General features: G+C 47.0%; 1 protein-coding gene and 1 long non-coding RNA gene across 2 annotated transcripts in view; one reads left to right on the forward strand and one right to left on the reverse strand.

The window, feature by feature from the left end:
• The window catches only part of LOC310769055 (uncharacterized protein), a 272,930-nt gene that overhangs the window by 151,023 nt on the left and 103,045 nt on the right, over positions 1-18,862 (reverse strand). The gene's annotated exons all lie outside the window — the stretch shown is intronic.
• On the forward strand, positions 5,955-13,464 carry LOC310769197. Its single transcript, XR_014551515.1, has 2 exons — positions 5,955-11,078; positions 11,447-13,464. It is a non-coding gene; the product is annotated as an uncharacterized lncRNA (long non-coding RNA).

Raw genomic sequence — 18,862 nt, forward strand, 5'->3', positions numbered from 1 at the left:
TGATGGGCACCTCTTCATCTCTGTATGGCACAAAGGCAGGCTTCCCGGCCTGGCTGGAAGAAAAAGGAGGCAAGGCAACCAGGGATTTCTTGGACCAGCTAAGGAAGGGGTAGGGGGGTGGGGGTGGGGAAATGCTGGAGCTTGCAAGAGAGATGCCATGCAAAAATGTTAGTTACATTTCCTCTTTGTATGAGACGGGAAACATATATGGTGCCATCGAACCAGCTCCGAAACTCGTCAGCATCACCCGCTTTACTCAGCCCCTCTTCCCAACGTAGCTCATTTTTTTTGGACATACGAACACACAACTCTCTTTCATGGTTTTATTTGATTTTATTGGAAAAAGAAAGATTTTTTTTTTAGTACTTTAATTTGTCATTTTTTTTCTCTTTTCCTCATGGATTTGGCAAAAAATAATAAATAAATTTAAAAAATAACCCAAGGAATCAGGAATTTGGCCGCAAAGCCCACCCCTCTCAGAGGTGGATTCGAGCCCCTTTTGCCGGAGGCAGGTTCGAATCCCACCTCCACGGGATTGGCACGACGCCCCTGCGATGGGTGTGGCCCTCGACGGGCCGCATGAGATGGAAGACAAGGTGGTTTGTTTTGCTTGCAATAAAGTTTTTTTTTTACAATATTTTCGTCATTTTTTTTATAATGTTGAGGTACAGCATCCACCGACATGCCCCCTCCCCTTCCCAGCTGCCCTCCTGCCCCACCCCCTAACCTCTGCGACAGTTAACGGAGCATGGGACCATTGATGGAATGGGTAGCTCCAGCTTGCTGGCTCTGAGGTCGGCCGTCCTGCACACCTGCTCCTTCCCTGCTCCGCGTTCGGTTGTTGGCTCACCCCTTCCTCCTCCCCTTTCCACATCTCTGACTTGCAACACACTTTGCAGGTTCAGGCCGGGATCTTCTCCACCACATCCTGCCTTTGCAGCTGCAGCCATCCACCAGGTGCCTTCAAGGAGGCCATGGGGTTGATAAGAAGCCTGCTACCAGTTGCCTCGCTGATCTGGGGTCTATTGCTACTGAACATGGTGGTTTCCCTTTAAATGACACTGGCTCCTCCTCCCTGAACCTTCCAAATCCTTCTCCAAAGTCAGTGGTGGCCAGTCCATTAGAGTGAATGGGGAGGGGGCCCTGCCCTCAGCATCTTCAGTCTGTCCCCAGCCAGTCTGCATCTGCTTGCCTTCATATGCAGAACCAGTCTAGGGGATATTGTCCCTTGTGTAACTCAGCAAAATTAGGCTAAATTAGAATGAGTTGTTTCTGCCTCTCATTGGTTCTGGCGCCACCTACTGTTAACCTCCTTGCCTTCTGCCCTACCGGCCCTAAGAGGCACTGATCTAAATCCAGCAGGCGCCATTGCATTGAGTCTTGTGGCTATGAGTTCCACATGATAATGCAAGCACTCTCCCTGCCACTGCTCCCTGCTCAGATCTTTGCCCTCCCCTTCTGATCCTGCATCCCCATTCCTGCTTGCACCCATTTGGCCCCGCTGCCAGCCTTCTTTCTCCACTGTGGTCCTTCTTCCACCCTCCCTTTGGCTACCTTCACTCTGCTCTGCTTCCTTCATTCTTTCTGGTGTCTCTAGCACGGCTGGACGGTCCTGGGTCTTGCAAGCTGCCAGCAGGCAAAAGGGAACTTTTGATGATCAGCTGGAATGGCCAAGTTGCTGGGAAAGAAACCACAGCCCAACCTGGTTGAGGCAAGACAGCCTTCCTCAGCCTTCCCGGACGGCATTCCCTTCTGGAGAACTCCCTGGGGGAGGCCTCATGCCAGTGGTGGGTGGGGCCAGGGGACAAAGTGGGTGGACAATCTCCTTTCCCTTCCTCTCCCACAACAAACACTCTGTGAGGTGAGTGAGGCTGAGAGACTTCAGAGAAGTGTGACTGGCCCAAGGTCACCCAGCAGCTGCATGTGGAGGAGCGGAGACGCGAACCCGGTTCCCCAGATTATGAGTCCACCGCTCTTAACCACTACACCACACTGGCTCTCAAGTTGGAGGTGCGGCATAGGGAGAGTTTTGAAGGCCAGGCAAAGAGGTCTGGAGGGCCGCAATCCCTGCTTTGGGGCCTGGTGTTCTATTCTGTGGTGCCTTCTACCACCCATGGCCTTGGTGTATTAGAAAAGTTGCGTTTCTCTTTCCTACCTCCATCTGTCCCTTTACTGTCCTTCATTTTTCTACTTCCCAGAGATCTTTGCTTTCCTTATCCTGCCTTATGAGGGGCCCCTCCCTCCCATTAAGGACCCACAATCTTGGGGGTGGGAAGAAGGGCTCTGGTGCTTTTGACATCAGGCTGATGTGCGCACATCAGCAGGTGATGTGCTTTGAATAGCGTCGTTTGCAGGTTTGGTTGATGCACAAGAGCAGCCCAGGAAGGTTCCTCTACTCCTTTTCCTTGGTTCTGTTCAGCAGTAAGTCCAGCTTGCTCTCCAATTCCAATTGTCTGCCGGGTTACTTGAGTGGACTGGTATGGGCCACCATGTGGCCCGGTCAACTCACCATTGCCTAGACACACTCCTGTGTGTTGCTGCTCCCACCTTTCTCTCTGGTAGCACTCCTGTCTATTTAACAGTTTGTATTATAGGCAGAGAAACTGTGCTGATTTTTCTTGCCTCCAAGCAGTGGAAAGCTGCACCTGTTAGACGTCTGTCTGAACACACAGCCATTAAATGCACAGGAATGAAATCAGCAAACAGACTCTGGGTAGGAGGAGATGTCTAGGGCAACTGCTCTGTCCTACTGTTTTAAACATTGACTCTTTTGCTGGGAGCAGCTAAAAGGGCCCCCAAACCCTTCCCTGACAGCAATCCGGAAAACTACTCCCCCAAAAAACTCACCTCTGCATCACTGAATTGTGCACGGACCTCAGCATGGAACGACCCACTCCATCAGAAATCACTCACGCTTATCCCTTGACGGGGAGAAAAAAAAACATTCCCCCCCTCAAGTTTTACAATACAGACATGGTGCATATTAATTAGTGGCTAGCACAAGTAATCACACGTGCAGACAAGGTGTAAAGTCTGTGTAAAGCCCGGAGGTCCCTCCCCGTAATAGATTTTCAGCTGGCAAAATTGGTTTGTTCCTGGCTGACATACCCTTGGTCTGAGGATTTCACCCCTGTTCACGTATACTTGGCATGGAGTTTGCAGCACTGTTCGTATGTTATTATTCCAATATCATCAGCATATTCTCTCACATGCCATGCCCAGTGTTTTTTTACTCCCCGCCAACCACGGCTTTTCACACGCTTTCCAGAGAGTTTACACTCTGACTGTTTCCACATGCTTGATGAAGTGTTTACACCCAGTTTGCAAAGAGATTGAGCTCTCCACCACACACATACTTTACAACTATTTTACATCTGGCTTACATGTGCTCCACAAATCATTTACAACCTTTTTTTTTTTGCTTTTTTTTTTTTTGCACATACTTTACATGGTGTGAGTTTTTGGAAAAATACCTGCACTCTGCTTAAGCATGCTTTTTGCAGAGTACCCAAATTGCTTCCCCCACCCACCCACCCACATGATTTACATGGAGTTCACACCTTGCTCTGCCTGTGCTTTACAATGAGTTTTGCATATGCTTTATAATGAGTTTGCACTTTGTCGGCATGCACTTTACACAGCGTTTACAAGTGCTTTACACAAAGATATGCCTTGCTTACATATAGTTTATACATGGTTTGCAACAATTTTCAAAGATCCTTTGTTTACATGGGCGTTACAAGTTTACATGGTATTTGCACACTCCACACCTTTGCAAAGTGTTCTTGCCCTTTGCAGATAGACTGGGAATTTCCCGCTGTTTTGACTTATTAACACCAGTCAACTAAATTATTATTATTGATTTAAGATACCAGCCAAGGTATGCTGTCCCGGTACAACAAGGCATAAATATGGAGAATCATAATAAGCTTAGTCCCAATTACACCATGAGCAAGTACTGGCTCGTGTGTGTGTGTGTGTGTATGTTTTAATTAGCACTGACATGTATTACATGTGAATTTTCATGTGACTTACACATGGTGTACACATGGGTTGACACATGGTTAACACATATGCTTAGGAGTAGTTTGCACCTGCTATTCACATGCTTAGCACGTGACATAGATAAGATATTTTTCCCGGGAAGAGACTGCAATTGGCACATTGTTCAGGAAGTTACATGTCAAACACAGTTAACACATGCTTTACTCATGGTTTAACACCTGCTTTACTCACTGGTTTCTCATGCTTGACACTAATTGCATATGATGCACTCGTGAACGGAGCATGGCTTCCTCGTGACTGGTGCGCGGCGTACTCATGCTTTACACACAACTTACTAATGGCTTACAAATTGTCCTTTTGCTTATCTGGATGTGGCATATGCATGAACAGAGACATGCATGTTCATCACTTGATCCTGAACTGCTCAACGTATGGTTGGTCTGAACATGAACTTATTCCAGGTGCTCACTTTTCACACATGGCTATATGCTTCTGCCAGTTAATTGCACAAGGTTGCAGACGATGCATTTTTTTTTTTAAAAAAAAGTCATCTCCAGTATGGCTGAACAAGAAGTGCGTGTGCAAAGCAAGATCATAAACTCATGTAAACATTGTCAACTTTACATCTACTTGCTAAGATAATAATAGTAAAATAGTTCCGAAAACCAGGGGTGTGATTCCAGGGACGCTGGCAGATTTAACAGTCGGTGAGGTCACAGAGCTTGTCTGTTCCATCCATGACCTCTGTCCTCTGCCAGTGACCTCCAGTATTACAGGGAACAGGGTGGGGATGGGATATATCATTACTTTTGAGCACAAAAGATTACCACGTGTCGTTACTTTTACTAGCAGTAGCTGATCCACTCTTCTAGACCAATAAATACTTGGGACTCCATGTCATTGGCACCAGGAGCTGGGTTTGCATGGTTCAAATTCGGTTATTTATTTATTGCACTGATTTCTCTCTCACACACAAACACACAGAGTGGGGGGGATTTGTTTACATTATGTATATATCCGACTGCTCAGCCAGCCTTCTCCCGAGGGCTCGGAGTGGGCAGCAACAGATTAAAAACCAATATAAAATCCTGTTAAAAATTCAAATTCAGATCCAATTAAACAGCTGCGAACATTGCATATATCTAAAATGCCTGATCCTCTGCTGTGTCAACACGCCCCCCCTCCGTCTCCCCTGAAGTCCAGCCCCATGCTGAAAGATGAGGAGGCTCTGGAGAGTCTCTAGGAGCTGGTTCTTCCCACCTCCCTGGGCCTCCCCTCGCTTTCTCATTTGCAGCTCTATGTGTGAACTGACGCCACCGAAAAGCAATGCGATTTGAGGGGGTGCCAGCGTCCCTCTGTGTGATGATGAGGCACTTGCCAACATGCAAGTCCTCCTCGCTTGATGCCGTGGCCATCTAGTGACAAGCGTTTGTGCCTGTCCAGGGGTAAGGTGTCCCCACCCCCAAGGAAAAGGAGTTCCAGAGCTGTGGGGCAGCCCCTGAGATTGTCGCTGACAGCACTGCTTGGACGGTGAGCTCAGCCAGCCCACATTCACACCACACAACCTAAGCACTATGATACCACTGTAAACAATCATGGTTTCCCCCAAAGGATTCTGGGCTTGTTCAGATGCCACCCCCCTCCCTGCTAAAATTCTCAGAGTAGTTTCATGATCAGTCCCAGGGAACTCTGGGAATTGTAGCTCTGGGAGGGTGACAGGGGTGGGCTCCCAACCACCCTCAGTACCTTAACAAACTACATCTCCCATAATTCTTTGGGGGAAACCACAACTGTTTAAAGTGGTATCGTAGCGTTTGGCCTGTAGGCGTTCTTTCTTGTGAAGCTACCTAACCTCCACCAGTCAGCGGAGGCAGATCCACGAGGGCCAATGGGGCGCTGTTCAACCAGCCTCCCTACTAGCCAACCCATACCTGCCTGTCAACTAGCCAACCCACACCTGCCTGCCTTCTCATCTACAACTGGTAAGGGGGCAGTTCTACTTTCGCATCAGTTCTGTCCCTGCCAACATCTGGTCTCCCTGCTTGCTGCCCCACAAGTCCCACTCAGCACCAGGCAACACTGGAGGCCACCATTGCTGTGAGATGGCAACACAGTCCTTCGCTGCTGCCCTTGTTTCTTTCCCACCCACAGCTGAGTCCCCCTGAATGGCGGAGCGACCTTCAGGATGGAGAGATGCTGGCCAATCTTCTCTCACATCCCTCGAGCATGACAGCAAACTATGGAAAGTTATTTTCCTGCCGGGGGAAGGCGAACCCGAAGTGGAGGTTAGTGGGAGAGAAGTAGAGAGACACAGAGGGGTAGATGGAGGGAGGGAGGGAGGGTGGGTGGGAGAGAGAGAGAGAGAGAGAGAGAAAGAGAGAGAAAAAGAAAGAAAGAAAGAAAGAAAGAAAGAAAGAAAGAAAGAAAGAAAGAAAGAAAGGGAATCGACTGTCAGCACTGGCACCGTTTCATAGGCCTAAACTTTGGTCGTAAGTAGGCCAGCTTGTTCTTTTCTAGGCTGGCAGGGGAGGAGGAAGCTGGGATAATTAATCCGATATTTTTAGTGCCGCTGTTGCTCATCCCCCAGTCCTCTCCGTTTTAGTCTGATGTCACTCTGTCGAACGTCAGTCTGGTGTGCTGGATAGTACACCAGACCTGCATAGCAGGTGACAGCCCGCTTGGCTGTGAAAGCTTTTTGGGCAAACACTTCCTCAGCCTGCCCTACCTCGCAGGGTTCTTGTGAGGATCGGATACATGCATGGTCCTTGGAGGAAGGGCAGGGGGGGGGAATTCAGTGGCTCCTGACCTTCCTCTCCACCCGCACTCCTAGCCCGGGTTCCTTCAAGTCTCTGTGCCTCTCAGCACCACTGTAGCAGCTCTGTTCTCTGCCTGCGAAGCCTCGTTTTATGGCCAATAGCAAATTGTGTTACATAGCCAGTTAAGAGGTCCTGTGATTGGTGAGCATGTCCTAGATAGCAGTTCTAAGCATCCAGGAAGAGGATCCACGAGCTGCAAAGATACCTGCACTTCTGTGCAGAAGGCGACGTACATACCTTCCCACTGAATTGCTGCTACCTCCTAGGCCTTCTCTACTTTTCTCCACATAATAAGCCAAAGGTATGATCCTGTGAGCCTCTGCACACATTTCCCTTCCTTGCTTGTTGGAGTTGCACAGAGCTGGGCAGCATTTGGGCAGCCAGTCCTGTTCCTTAGAACTGCAGACAATCGCCTTGGTGGCCTTCTTGGATTTTGGGGAGGTCACTCACTTCACTAGGTATGAGGGAATCTGTCGACTTCCATTCCTTTAAATCCAAAACTCTGCATTTCCACACCAGTTTGCATTTTTAAAATTTCTTTTTAAAGCCCTCGTGATTTTAGTGCAAATTTCTACAGACGGACATATTCTGGTGTGCAGTTTTGGTCTTCCATACAGTTTTGCAAAGCTAATTTCTCTAATGTAAAACAGTTTCGCGTGTTTGTTTGTTTTTAAACAATTTGCACATTTTTGTGCACACACTTTACCCTAGAATATGCATTTTTGTACATGTTGCAAAATTCAGAGAAATGCGAACGCTGAAGGATGGATGCGTTTCAGGTCACGAATTATGTAGGTTAACCTTTAAATGCAAACTGAATCGGATTTCTCCCCAATCTCTACCATGACACAGCTCTGCTTCCCTCTCTTCCTGTCTGGCGTCTAAAGGATAGTGACTTTGTGGTTCTGATAAACCACTGTTTTGTCAGGTCGCTTGGGGGCCTGTGGGATTAGCAGTTGCCTTCTGCTATTGAGCTGTACCTCTTGCTCCTCTGTCATGGCTGAACAGCAACACACTCAAGTTTAGGCCCAAGGATTGGGACCAGATTGCTAGTTCAGAGCAAAAGATTTCACCCAAGCCAGAAGCTGCTCTAGAATTTTCACTAGCAGAATAGGCAACCCAGGGAGCGGTATTGGCCTTGAGTCTGCCTTCCATGGTTTTTCTAGGAGCATGCAATGAAGCAAATTATAGAATCACAGGGACCACCAAGGGTCATCTAGTCCAACCCCCTGCAACGCAGGAACTGCAACGAAAGCATCCAAGACAGATGACCATCCAACCTCTGCATAAAGACCTCCAATGAAAGGGAGTTCACAACCTCCTGAGGGAGTCCAGAAACACTGCATTTATACCAGCAAATTCGTTTGATTGAAATTTTGATATTGCACCAGCATGGGAATTACAAGGTGAATTTATTATTATTATTATTTTGGGTTCTGCTAAAGGAACACCCATACATTATTGTGAAAATGAGGAGAATAATTGGATGAAAACCTGGTGCAAATCCATATATAGATTTTCCAGAAGGTAGCTGTTCTAGTCCATTGCAGGAAAAACAACAGAGCCCTGTGGCACTTTAAATACTAACAGATGTATTTATTATGGCATAAGCTCTCGCAGATTGAAGGCCACTTCATCAGATGTATTTGTAAATGTATTTCTAAGGAACAAGGCAAGGCTATGGGAACTTCCTGCTCTTCCTGGGGGACCAACTGATTTAAGGTATTCCCCATACAATGGGAAACACTCGCTGTAAAGGAGCAGGACTTTAAGCCACTTTGTGATGGGATTTTGGCTGTAAAATTCAAGGTTGTGAAACAGTTGCTTTTGTTTTAAAGGCTACCCTGCATAGGAGGGTCAAAAATTCACTGGAAGCTATTCATAGGACGTTTAAAGATTCAAGTGGGGTTTTGCTCAGGAAGTTTTGCACAAGAAGCTCATCCCAGGAATCTGCCAGTGAAGGGGAAATAGAAACACAACCAAGACTATCTTGATTGGTAGGTACATAGGACCACAGCCAAGTCAGACCCCTATTCCCTCTAGTTCCCTGTTGTCTACACCAAGTCACACTGCTTCTTCAGGGTTTCAGGGTATCTGGAGACGCCTGGGATTGAACTACGCCTTCAGCATCCAACGTAGATGTTCTACCACTGAGCTATGGCCCTCCGTAGGTTAGGAGGGGTAGTGAAAAATACTGCATGTAAGTCGAGCTGAGGAATGGGGTAGCTGGAAGTTTGTGGAGTCAGAAACTTGCATAAATGGAGTCGACGAGCTGCGAGAGAGGAAGGGTTGAACTACTTTAAGAGAACTGGAACTCTGGAAAGTGTTGGGGAACACGGTTGGGCACTGCGGCAGGAAGGAGGCTAGAGAGGAACACAGAAGACCCAAAAATGGTTGGGAATCACAGGTGGGGAGAATCTTGCTTTCAGTTTGCTCATAAGCATCTGGTTGGGTTACAGTGAGAACTGGATGCAAGGATACATGGGCCATTGTCTTGATCCAGCAGGAATGTTATGATGTTCACAAAACTGAGAGATGCAAATCGTTAAGTTTTGGCTTGATTAGGGAAACAGTCTGTAATATATTTAGCTGGATGTATCCATCTCTGTTCTCTCTCCGTCTCCGATCCCCCCAGCTTAGAAGCAACTACTCAAACTGTAAAACTGGCATTCCTTCTCAGTTCAATTCATTGCCTTACTAAAAATTTAAGTAAAAGCATAGGTGGTGCTGTGGTCTAAACCACGGAGCCTCTTGGGCTTGCCGATCAGAAGGTTGGCGGTTCGAATCCCCGCGACAGGGTGAGCTCCCGTTGCTCAGTCCCAGCTCCTGCCAACCTAGCAGTTCGAAAGTGCAAGTAGATAAATAGGTACCACTCCGGCTGGTAGGTAAACGGCGTTTCTGTGTGCTGCTCTGGTTTCGGTGTTCCGTTGCGCCAGAAGCAGCTTAGTCATGCTGGCCACATGACCCGCAAAAACTGTCTGCGGACAAACATTGGCTCCCTCGGCCTGTAAAGCGAGATGAGCGCCGCAACCCCAGAGTCATCTGCGACTGGACTTAACTGTCAGGGGTCCTTTACCTTTACCTTTAAAAGCAGTGTTAGGGTTTTTTAGGGGGGGGGCTGGGTATGAGGCCTTGTTATTCACTCCCATGCCTAAGTGCCATACCACTCTATCCAACATAGGGTATAGGTTGGGCTGCCCAAAGTCCCGAAGGTTAAATGGTTGCTTAGTGGGGGAAACCAGTAAAAAAAATAAAGATATCCACTTGGTGGCAGCAGTGAAGTTAACAAGCGTAACTTGGTTTTGCTGGTTTGCTTACAAGCTTTCCCTCTTCACAGTGCAGGCGACAGCAACAGGCGGCTAAGATTTTCTGCAGTGCCTCTGATGTAGCACAGCTCAGTGGCATTGGGTGTCATTAAATATGGCAGCTAGTAGCCCCCGGCTGCCCAGCATGGCAGCCTGGGGCAGGGGTTGGTACTGGTGGACCCTGCAAGAAAACTGGGGACCCGGCATCTGCCTGAGGGTGCCGGGTGCAAATGATGCGCCTGCATAGTCTATTTGCTGGGCAAGATGCAGTCATTGATGCCTGGCCACTTGCTGATGGTGGAAAAGTGGTTAAAAGCCTGTCTCCCAAGAGCAGAGCTGCCATTCCAGCAGAAGCTGTGTGCCTTTGACAGCTCTGCGACTCTCCTCCCTCTGCCCTATCTGTGCTGTCAAAACGTTTGATTGCAAACTCCTGGGGGGCAGAGAGCTGTCCTTTTGCTTACGTTGCAAAATGCCACGTAGATGGATGGCACTGTGTAAAATAGGAGTGGCACAGTTGTTTCTGAAGAAAGAAACAGGCTTCCGTGGGTCCTTTTATATATTAAATTTAAAAAAATGTGTGCATTGGAAAATGCGAGCGCACCATCACCTCTAAAGTGAGATTGCGAAAACACAAGCAATTTATCTAGAAGTGCTAAGCAGTCCTTTGATCCAAGTATTCTGATTTCACAGGTTCACAGACTGGGGAGCAAATTTCTCGCCCTGACTTCCTAAGCCTAATGATGTCTCTGAGGCTTACCCAGCTCATCATTTCAAAGGTCCAGGTTGGCTACAAAGGTCACACGTCTCACCTTACCTGGGCTAAAGAGCTAAAGCAAACATGATTGGATTCTTTTGTTTTCTGCAGGTGGCAATCTGCCTGTTGCTGGTTCCTCCTGGCCTCCCTTTCTTCATGCTCACGAGGAAGTTATACAAATCTATAACAGGGGCGCGGGTGGCGCTGTGGGTTAAACCACAGAGCCTAGGACTTGCTGATCAGAAGGTCAGCGGTTCGAATTGCCGTGACGGGGTGAGCTCCCGTTGCTCGGTCCCTGCTCCTGCCAACCTAGCAGTTCAAAAGCACGTCAAAGTGCAAGTAGATAAATAGGTACCACTCCGGCAGGAAGGTAAACGGCGTTTCCGTGCGCTGCTCTGGTTCGCCAGAAGCGGCTTAGTCATGCTGGCCACAGGACCCAGAAGCTGTACGCCGGCTCCCTCGGCCAATAAAGCAAGATGAGCGCCGCAACCGCAGAGTCGGTCACGACTGGACCTAATGGTCAGGGATCCCTTTACCTTTACCTTTACCTTATAACAGGGATGGAGAACCTACAGCCCTTTTGCTGGACTTTAGTTCCCATCGGCACTCTCTGGCATGCCCAATGAACAGAGGCGATGGGAGCTGTAGTGCAGCAACATTCGGACGGTCAGAGGTTCCCCTGAACTACAGAGGAATATAGGGCCTGTTGCCCAATGGCAGACCATGATCTTTGTCTGCAGAACGTTCAGCCACCACTATCTCCAGGCGGCAGGCCTGGGAACAGTCTCTGAGACCACGGAGATCTGCTGCCAGTCAATACTAAGCTGGTTCAATCGGGTCTAAGGCAGGGAAACCTTTGGCCCGCGAGGTGTTGCTGAACTACAACTCCCATCATCCCTGGCCAGTGGCCATGCTTGCTGGGGCTGATGGGAGTTGAAGTTCAGCAGCATCGGGGAGGGAGCAAAGGTTCTCTGCAAATGGCTTAAGGCGTTTTATGTATTCCTCACTATAGTTTGGTTCACTGAGCGCAATGTGGTGCGAGAGAGGGGATTTCAGCCTGGCTCTATGCCACAGCCTTGCCCATGAGTCTTCTTTCTCTTGTCCAGGTGTGAAGTCCCACTGCTTTTGGCAACCCAGCTGCAGGTTAGTCACCTCTTATCATACTTTTCAGGCCATGAGTGCAATCGCACCTTGTAGCCAAATTGGCACCCACCCACCAGAGGGAGATACTCAGCAGACATGGGATGCTGATTGGCTTTGGGGAGGAAATAGACCCCTACGGCTGGAAGGAAGTGAAAGTGGAGCTCCCTGCTGCAACATTTTCCTTGTAGTTCCCATTTGTAAATCTGAATGTGCACTCTGTTTTAAAAAAGGAGTTCTCCTGTGCTTTCTGTCTTGCAATACCAACATTCACTCACATGAACACCACTGAATCTCCAAGTCTCTCATGGTATATTGTGCAAATAATAATAATAATAATAATAATAATAATAATAATAATAATAATAAGCCCTATGAGGGATTTCCCTGTACATTTTTGGCTTACCTATGCTGTGTTGTGTTTCTTTCTTTTAAGTACGGTCAAGTTTTCACAAAGGGAAATCTGTGCTTGTTTCTCCCTTTTGCAGTTTGTGTTTGTGTGTGAGGGGGTGGGCACATTTATGAGATCAGGCAAACATGGGAAATTATAGCAATGCCTCATCTTGTGATGAGATTTTGCTGTAAACAAACAAACAAAACCGATGGTGTAAAGTTAAACTTGCCCCAAGTGAGCTCCTAGGCATGTGCTCAGCAATGAGAATATTCCAGAAGAAGATTATGGATGCAGGGAGTCACCAAGGGGCTACTTCCTGCGTTATATATTCCTTACCACCAGACGCATTAAACAAAACCAAAACACATTTTGGCCTCCTGTGAGAGATGCAAACAAACAGTTCAGCAATTACTATCCACGGCCACGATTCACAAACCAAGACTAATGCTTTGCACTTAACACTGCTGACTTCAGAGTAGCTGAGCTTGCATAAATCTTTCCATTTGTAGATTATGGGGCTCCGATAACAGCTGCCAGGTTGCCTGATACATAAATCAACTGCCTGCCGCCTGCATGGGCAGCAAGGATGGGGAACCTGTCATCCTACAGATGTTTCTGGACTACAACTCCCATCATCCCTGGTCACCGTCCTTGCTGGCTGGGACTGATGAGAGCTGGAGTCCAACAACGTCTGAAAGGCCACAGGTTCATCGCACCTAATGTAAAGAAAGGACATAGAGTTATAGGCTAGGCATGTCATTTGCTCAGACCAGAGCAGTCAATGCCTCTTGGAGAAATGAATAGGGTTGCCATATTTTTAATGGCAGAGCTCCTATGCATTTAATGAGATTTGGCATGGAAGGCCACCCTGCCTTGCATGTTGCCCCCAGTTAAAGATTTCTTGTAGCAGGGCTGGAGAAGACCCCGATCACCTCTGTGTTGCCAGTGTTTTGTAGGAGGGATTCCTTCGCATGCCACACATTTAAGATTGCACAATTAAAGTGGATTAAAACACTTTGGCACAGCAAATTCACTTTTTAAAAAAAATAAGAATTGTTCTTTTGCAGTTAGTCAAGTGATCAGACAATGCACTAAAAATGTGTGGGATAAATGATTGATGAGTGGGAAGATGTAGTCTCCATACAAGCAAATCTGGAGGAATACTCAATAATATAGGCCATCTGGAGAAGAGATTGAGTAGAGTTTGCAACTGGGTTAGGTGGACTGATGCCCTGGCTGAATAAAGGCGCTTCCAGGCAGGCAGGCAGGCAGGCATCCAACAAGTGAAGCTGGACCTGTCCTGTTTCTGCCTGTGTCATGCAACTGTTAACGTGACTGAAAATAAAACATGACAACTCCCAGAAATGAGAGCAAAATGCTTGCCCAAATCCATTCAGGACTGGGACCTGCATTGATTCGGCAGTGGGTTTACCGTATTTTTCGCTCTATAAGATGCACCCAACCATAAGACGCACCTAGTTTTTAGAGAAGGAAAACAAGAATATATATATATATTCTGAATCAAATGTTGTTGAAGAGGCTTTGCGCAGCTATCCCTGAAGCCAGAAGTTCTGGCTCCAGCGATAGCTGCGGAGCCTGCATTCGCTCCATAAGACACACACACATTTTCCCTTACTTTTTAGGAGGGAAAAAGTGCATCTTATAGAGTGAAAAACACGGTATTTCCTAGGGAACAACAGTCCAACCACCTACAGCACCTTTCATCAACCTGGTGCCCTCCTGATGTTTTGAGCAAAACCCCTCAACTCCATCCAGCTCAAAGAAGGCTGCCTGTCCTACAGTAACAGCCCAATCCCTGCATGATCAGAAGCCTTTAGAAGAACATGAGAAGAACCTGTTGGATCAGGCCATTGGCCCATCTAGTCCACAACGTGCTCTCACAGTGGCCAACCTATGGGAAACAGGTAAGAAGGACAAGAGTGCAAGAGCACTTTCTCCCCTTTATAGTGACAGAACAGAGGATTGCCTTGCTTTGCCTGACCCTGTACTGCCAACCCACTTCATTCATCCCTGGCCTCTCTCCATCGTTGTCTTGTCCATCTCAGGCAGACTGTGGGCCCTCGGGGTCAAAGAATGCACCATTCCTATGCTCTGCATATTCCACCTGTGCCACACTGTTAAATATCCATAACTGCTGATGTAGATGGATGGATGAATGAATGAATGAATGAATGGGTGAAGGTGCTGAGAAGATGGAACTGAAGTGGGAATGTTGCAGCAGAGGATGGAGAGGATGATGAGGATGATGGGTAGTTCTGCTACAAAGACAACCCAAATGGAGGGAATGTGGAAGGACCTGAGGCAGATTGGAGTTCCATGAAGTACAGGGCAGGAGAGGAAATGTAGGGCTCAGCTGGGAAGTAAGAATGGGTAAATCTGTTCATTTCTGTTTCTGTTTCTTTCCTTTCTTTTTTTTCAGTTCAGAATGTTCAGTTTTCCTCATTTCCACAACAGTTTGCATATATAGTCCTTATGAAAATTAACCAGCATTTCAGTGCGTGTTCCTCTTAGTGTAAACATTTCTGTATGCAAACTTGCCTGATTTACACACGTTTTGCAAAGCAGTTTCCACAGATATAATGCATTTTTTAACATAATTTTCACAAACATGCATATTTTTAATGCACACATTACAACAATATGCACAGTTTGGTTGTTTTTTTTTTTTTTTTTGCAGCTGACTTGGCTGGAGAACTGCATTGCAAAATCTGGAGACGTGCCCTTTTCGAAGGATGGTTGTTGTTTTTTGTTCATGTATGGTTCTGAAAGGTGAGGGTGGGTACATTCACCTTTAAATGAGAACTGGATCACATTTCTCCCCCACCCCTACTGAGAAAGTTTCCTGTATAGATTGAAATGAATGGGAGCTGCAGAACTGTTCAGCAAGAGAGGCATCCCTTGACCAAATTCCAACTTCTTCCAGGGGAAGACAGCCAGCTGCAGAGCATATCAGAAGCCTAGCTGCCCCCTTCATTACCCTACTGCTCTTGACCTCCGTCTGCAGCAGTGCTTAATTTATCAAAAATGGAAGGGTTCAAATCTGCCTGGATGCCCTCTCCTTAACCCTGGGCACAAGGGAGAACAGATGTGATGACTCAGTCCTGAAGACAGAATACAGACAGAAGACAACAAAGGTGAGTGAAATCTGGACTGTGTACAGACAGTTGTTTCTCTGGCCGTATGGGAGAACTTTCCCTCTTATCTCTATGTAAGTACACACAGATAATGGAAGCAGAAGGGGATTTACTGCCCGGGGTAGAAGGTCTGCTCATTCCATTCCCTTGCTTTTTAATTAAGGGCCCTTCCCATGCAGTACATGTTTACTCGGAAGAAAGCTTCATGAAGCCCAGTGGGACTTACTCCCCAGTAAGCATGCTTAAAATAGCAGCCTTAATCTCATAGCAGGTAATAAGAGTGCTGAAACTGACAAGACCAAATAAGTATTTCCTGGTCCAGTCAATTTCATTCCTAAGGGGAAACTGTCCATGTTTCCTGCTTGCATGGAGATGCACCTGTTCTCTCATGTACAGAAGTGCATCAACCATAATTTAACAGGGGCACTACACTGCCCGGGACTGTCTCACCAAAACACACATACAACTCATACAATCCTGGGTGCCCTGGCTGGAGCTCCTTTTGGCTTTCCTCTGCTACTGTTTAAGCACTGTGGAACTTTCAAGGAACATTTTGGCTGGAGACCACAGCAGGCCACAAAGATCAAACAAAACCCCATGCATTGAAGGTGAGAAAGCTCCACGAGATCACCTCCAGCTCTCTGAGAAGTTATCATTTCTACTCAGCCATTCTGCAAGCCCAGCAAGGGCAAATAAGGCTTCAAGAGAGACTCCTGCTTCAACCAGGGTTTTTAATGTGAATGGAAACCCTGTCCTGGCTCGGCCAGCATGCTCACCTACATTACAGATGCCTCTCTCTCACTCCCCACTTCGGCATGTACAGCAATCAGATGTTAACACAAGCAAGCACAAGCGAGTCTCTACAGTGATCCAAGCACCATATGCAATACCAGAGCGCCAGGCTTCCTCCTTTCAGTTGGAGGCACAATTTGAGCATCACCAATCCCCCCAATATCTGCTACTGTAGGGCTGGGGAACCCATAGTTCTTAAGACTGCAACTCCCATCATCCCTGATCATCAACCATGCTGGCTGAGGCTGATGGGAGCTGGAGTCCAAGAACACCTGGAGGGCCACAGGTTTCCCATCCCTGTCCTGACATGGGCTCTCCCACCTCTGCTGAGCGTCAGGAGCACCTCCAGCTACAGCAATAACCTTGAGAGTGTAGGAGGGACAAGGAAATCCTATTCAGGAGATGCCTCTGACACGATACCAATCTAACAAGGTGAGAACTAGAGCGCCTTCCTTCTGGAGATGAAGAAAAGATCCCACCACTCTGCCTTTGTTGGGTGGTGGTGATGCATCATGTGTGTGCACGCTCTGGATTCTCAATTATAACCAGGGCTCTGTGTACTGTCTGCCAAATGAAAAATTCTGCAGCAAAATAATGTAAATTCTGCACCAAGAAAAGCCCAGTGCTGCAATCTGCATAAACTATGCAAATGAACTCAATATATATTTTTTGAGTTTTGTTTAATTCATCCTACTATTTTTAACCCCCCCCCATTTTTACATAATCATTCTTCTGCTACTCAAGGAGAGGGACAAGGAGCTAAGACCACTTGGGATCTTGTTCAGCCACCTCTTTGGCTTCAGAGATTCAGCAGGCATAGCACAAAAAAGTTTTGCAAGCATACAGCCATAACTATAACAGCTAGGAACTTGCTCTCCCCCTCGCCCAAAAGAAAGAAAGCTGGGATTCCCAGAAAACTGAAATCAACCCCTACCACATTCTGAGTTTTCTGTACTGCTGCAGAATCTTGGCATGTACACAGCTGCATAGGACTGTAGATACTCCATGTTTAAAAAGAAACTAATATTATTCTGCTAACCTACATTCTGTGTCAAGAAATGCTGAGGTCTAGCAACTTGTGTAGGACAGTGGAAACTGAACACATTTGCATGCATTTGCACGATATATCTTACAAACAAGCAGTTTCATTTAAGTGGATTGAGAGGCAACATGACCATTGCTGACTGTAAATGCATTATTATTATTATCAACCTAGTCAAAGCACATCTTATAAGTTTTGAGGGTTGGATTACATAGACGTTATAGGAGATCTGCGGCTGCAGTCATAAACAGCAACCCTTCATCTCCTCTTCCTCCTTCCGTAGTGGCATTAGCAGCTACAAACAAAACAGGGAGACACACTGATAACTGGAAAGATGCCAGAAGCAAGGCCAATAAGGTGCAGATGTAATCGGACCAGTGATCCCCAGCATTTCTGTTGACTTCCTCCTGACACATTTGGAAACACAACCCCTTTATGGGCATGTGGCATGCTAGAAGGAGATGCAATTTTGTGTCGACTAAATGCCAGCTGCAATGGGTTGGGCTTTCCTTATAAACTTGCCACTTAGCCTCACATGTGGCATTTCTTCAGTTCTCAGCATCTCCCACAACATTTAGTTTGATGCCCAAACCATGCAAAAACCTGCACACCTCACAAGCAGAAACTTCTCTTTCAAGAAACCTCCAATTGTACTGGGGATGGGGGATATATCTGCAGGGAAGGATCACCCACATAGCCTCGCAAATAAGTCTACAAAAACTACTAGCCTGCAGGAGGGATTTGCTAACCGGCTCAGGGGCCAGTTTCTTGTGTTTCTGTGTTGGCCACTGAAGTGGAGAATCTCCTCCATGGCCAGCATGAAAACAAGAGGTATTATTAGCCTCATAGCAGCGGTTCCATCAAGACAGGACTTCAGGGCAAGTGTTTAAGGCCCCACTTGGCAGAATGAGCGGGAGGGAGTCCCAGTCACAGCAGGGCCAGCAGATTGCAATGTAAAGCAAGTGAAGCGATAGACACTGCTACCTAAAGAGAGGACCTCAAAGTCCAAAGTACAGTCGTACCTTGGAAGTTGAACAGAATCGGTTCTGGAAGTCCATTCAACTTCCAAAACGTTCAAAAACCAAAGCATGGCTTCTCATGGGCTGCAGGAAGCTTCTGCAGCCGATCAGAAGCCGCGGAAGCCCCGTCGGACATTGAGCTTTCCAAAATAGTTTGCAAACCAGAACGTTCGGGAGCCAAAACGTTTGGGAACTTCGTCTTCCAAGGTTCGACTGTACCTATCTGCATCACTGCCTTTACTGAGACTTTTAATAAACAGGCTGCGGAAAGATTTATAATCTCCACTCTACCAGGCTGCTTGCATTTCTGGATCTATGATTAGCTATGCCTCATCACATCCACAAAGATACCCGCTGGTATTTCCCACACATTCTCGAGCTTATCTTTACAAAAGGACTAGAAACTTTTATTTTTTATTTTTTATGACATATCCGAATGC

This window comes from Podarcis filfolensis, assembly GCF_964270895.1.
Source record: "Podarcis filfolensis genome assembly, chromosome: 8".
NCBI lineage: Eukaryota > Metazoa > Chordata > Lepidosauria > Squamata > Lacertidae > Podarcis > Podarcis filfolensis.